Here is a 4,522-nt window from a genome sequence, read left to right on the forward strand (position 1 = left end):
AATCTACGAGCTGAGGCTTCTCTTGGAGTTGAACTCCGAGTTATGACGTGTTTTGGGCGTTCAACTCCGGATCATGACGTTTTTCTGGCGTTTAACTCCAGACAGCAGCATGAACTTGGTGTTCAACGCCAAGTTACGTCGTCATTCTTCGAATAAAGTATGGACTATTATATATTTCTGGAAAGCCCTGGATGTCTACTTTCCAATGCCGTTAAGAGCGAGCCAATTGGAGTTCTGTAGCTCCAGAAAATCCATTTCGAGTGCAGGGAGGTCAGATTCCAACAGCATCAGCAGTCCTTTTGTCAGCCTTCTTCAGAGTTTTGCTCAAATCCCTCAATTTCAGCCAGAATTTACCTGAAATCACAGAAAAACACACAAACTCATAGTAAAGTCCAGAAATATGAATTTAACATAAAAACTAATGAAAACATCCCTAAAAGTAGCTTAAACTTGCTAAAAACTATATAAAAACAATGCCAAAAAGCGTATAAATTATCCACTCATCAGCTGTCTCCGTAGGAAACCCCATTGTCTTCGCTCAATTTGTGGCTCAACAAAGGTGGCAATATTGGGCGGGAGGATGAGAAGGTATTCATTGTTATAGTTCCTTTCTGCTAGGATAAGGAACATCTGCTCACAGTAGCAATTGGGAAATCGCGTAGTGTCCTTTGCTGGAAAGGCTTTCTCTTTGTCGTCAACCTCTATTATCCTCTTAACTCTTTTTGTTGAGGGCTTGACTGCGGTTGAAGAAGGCTCTGCCACTAATGCTCTTTTAGTTCCTCTTCTTGCTGATGGTTTGGAAGTAGCTTTCTCTTGTCCTTTCTTGGTGGCCATCCTGAAAGAAGGGAAGAGAAAGAAAATTAAATTCATAGAGATAGAGCAAGGAAGAGGGTATTGTAAGTGATAGTCAATGCACAATAAAGATAAATGGCATGAACACATGGTCCGGATTACATGTGAAAAGCTCATCAATGGAAATATAGCAAGTGCATGTAGGACAATGGAATGCAAGAGGTTTATTGGCATGCATGCAAAGGCATGAGTAGCATATATCAAACATTCAATGTCCAAGTTAGGTTACCATTTGTAACAAACTAACTATCAGGGTTGTATTGATAATTAAATTTAAATAATAAAATATGAAAGGAAATTCATTTAAATAATAAAATATGAAAGGGAATTTGTGAAAAGCAAGCATTGCAGAGTAGAGTAAAGTAATATAGAAAAGTGCATAGTGCTATATGGGCTTTTTCACAAATACATGGCATGCATGGTAAACAAGATATAAAAAGTATGGAATTGAACATGCAAGCAATCCCTTAAATAGGAGAAAAATAATTGTCAAACAATTTGCAATAATCCACAAGCATATAATGAGGAATGATGACTCAAAAGGTTTCTAACACCATGTAAAAGAAGAAGAAGGAAAAATAAAGATGTGAAAAGAAAAAGAAAATAAAAAGCAAATAATAATATATATACATACTATAATAAGAATGATAGAAAAGAGAAGAAGGAAGAAGAAGGTAAAACCTTGTTAATGGTGGTGAGAGAGAGGGAAAGTGAAAGGTGAGGTAGAAGGGGAAAGGGAGAAAGAAGAAAGAAGGGGGGAAAAGAAAAAATAGGGTTTGGAGAAGAGAAAGATAAGATAAGTTGGCTTATTGGGTTGAGCTGTGCGGCGCATGCGACGCGGCCGCGGAAGGCACGCGTTCGCGTGGATGCGCGTCAGGAAGGGGGGCGCAATCACGTCGGTCACGCACTCGCGTGACCTACATTGTGCTGCTGGCGCGAGTGCAGCCTCGCTCCAGCACAACTCTCTGTTCAATATAATTCAATTGCCAAATTAAGGTGACGCGATCGCGTGGGTAATGCGATCGCATGAGTGTGCATCAGAAGTTAATTGACGCGGCCGCATCGGCGATACGGTCGCATGACCAGGATTGTGCTTCCAGCACCAATCCAGCACCACTCTCGCACAATATAGCATTGTGCACCCTTTTACGTCGAAAATGCAGGGCACGCGGCCGCGTGGAGTACGCGGTCGCGTAGGAGGCCATGATTTCCATGCGACGCGGTCGCGTGGAGTAAATTGTGCCTTTGGCACGACTCCAGCGCTGCTCCTGCGAAACTTTCTGTTCATTTTTATTTTTCTTCACTCCCCCTGCCACGCGGACGCGTCGCTTGGGCGATCGCGTCGCGCGGCGAAAATTTTTTTTTTTATTTTTTTAGAAAGATAAAGACATGTAATTGAGAGAGCACGAAAGCACTAATAAAGAGAATAGTTATTTAAAGAAGAAAAACTAAAAGTGAAGAAAAGAACGATCATACCGCGGTGGGTTGTCTCCCACCAAGCACTTTGCTTTAACGTCCGTAAGTTGGACGCTCCACTAGCTCAATCTGTTGCTATGTAGGGATCTTCCAGGCGGAAGATCTTAAGCTCCTTGCTCTTCTGCACCTTCTCACCATGGTATAGCTTCAGATGATGTCCATTAACCTTAATAAGTTCAGAACTTAAAGGATGGCTTAGGTGATAAACTCTGTACGATTCAGCCTTCTCTATTCTGTATGGACCTTTCCATTTTGATCTCAACTTGCCGGGCATGAGCTTCAGTCGAGATTTGTAAAGGAGAACAAAATCTCTAGGTTGGAACTCTCTCTTCTTGATGTTTTGATCATGCACAACTTTCATCTTTTCCTTGTATATTCTGGAGTTCTCATAAGCTTCTAGGCGAAGGTTCTCCAGTTCCTGTAGTTGTAACTTTCTTTCAGCTCTAGCATTCTCAATCCGCATGTTGCATCTTTAACTGCCCAGAAGGCTTTGTGTTCGATTTCAACTGGGAGATGACAAGCTTTTCCATAAACTAAGCGGAAGGGACTCATCCCAATAGGTGTCTTGTATGCTGTTCTATATGCCCATAGTGCATCTTGTAGTCTGGTGCTCCAGTCTTTTCTGTGAGACTTTACTATCTTTTGCAAGATACGTTTAATTTCTCTGTTTGACACCTCGGCTTGCCCATTAGTTTGGGGATGGTAAGCTGTTGCAACTTTATGATTATCCCATGCTTCTTCATCAATCCTGTTAGTCTCCTGTTACAAAAATGGGTGCCTTGATCGCTCACGATCGCTCGTGGTGATCCAAAGCGACATATAATATGGTTTCTCACAAAGGAAACAACAGTGTTAGCATCATCAGTGCGGGTAGGAATTGCTTCCACCCATTTGGAAACATAATCTACAGCTAACGATATATAAAAATATCCACTAGAATTTGGAAATGGACCCATGAAGTCAATGCCCCAAACATCAAAAATTTCACAGAAAAGCATATATTGTTGAGGCATCTCATCCCTCTTGGATATGTTACCAAATTTCTGGCATGGTTGACAAGATTTACAAAACTCAGCAGCATCTCTAAAAAGAGTAGGCCACCAGAATCCACAGTCTAAGATCTTTCTAGCTATTTGTTGAGGGCTAAAATGTCCTCCACTCTCAGATGAGTGACAGGCCTCTAAAATGGACTGGAATTCTGATTGAGGTACACAACGTCTAATTATCTGGTCAACGCCACATCTCCATAAATATGGGTCATCCCATATATAATATTTAGACTCGCTTTTCAGCTTGTCTCTTTGATGTTTAGAAAAATGTGGAGGAAATGTGCGGCTAACTAAATAATTAATAATAGGTGCATACCAAGGGACTACTTCAGATACTGCTTGCAGGTTGTCAAAAGAAAAATTATCATCTATAGGAGTAGAATCATCCTTAATATGTTCAAGGCGACTCAAGTGGTCTGCAACTAAATTTTGAGTACCACTCCTATCCTTGATTTCTAAATCAAACTCTTGTAACAGCAGTATCCAATGTATAAGTCTTGGTTTGGATTCCTTTTTAGCCAATAGATACTTTAGAGCTGCATGGTCCGAATACACTACTACTCTAGTAACAATAGGTACTTTAGAGCTGCATGGTCCGAATATACTACTACTCTAGTACCAAGTAAATATGCCCGGAATTTATCCAGAGCAAAAACAATAGCGAGTAGCTCTTTCTCAGTAGAAGTATAATTGGACTGGGCAGTGTCTAAAGTCTTAGACGCATAGGCAATAACAAAAGGATTTTTTCCTTCACGTTGAGCCAGTGCTGCTCCTACTGCATGGTTGGAAGCATCGCACATGATTTCAAATGGCTGGCTCCAGTCGGGTCCTCTCACAATTGGAGCTTGAGTTAGAGCAGTCTTTAGCTTATCAAATGCTTGTTTGCAATCCTCACTGAACTCAAACTCAGTATCCTTTTGTAGTAATCTGGATAAGGGAAGTGCCACCTTAACAAAGTCCTTAATAAATCTCCTGTAGAAACCTGCATGGCCAAGGAACGAACGGACTTCCCTCACAGAGGAGGGGTAAGGTAAACTAGAAATAACATTCACCTTTGCTGGGTCTACAGAAATGCCATTATTAGATACCACATGTCCCAATACAATCCCTTGCTTTACCATAAAGTGGCATTTTTCGAAATTCAA

Source organism: Arachis duranensis, chromosome 6 (assembly GCF_000817695.3).
Source record: "Arachis duranensis cultivar V14167 chromosome 6, aradu.V14167.gnm2.J7QH, whole genome shotgun sequence".
NCBI classification, from domain to species: domain Eukaryota; kingdom Viridiplantae; phylum Streptophyta; class Magnoliopsida; order Fabales; family Fabaceae; genus Arachis; species Arachis duranensis.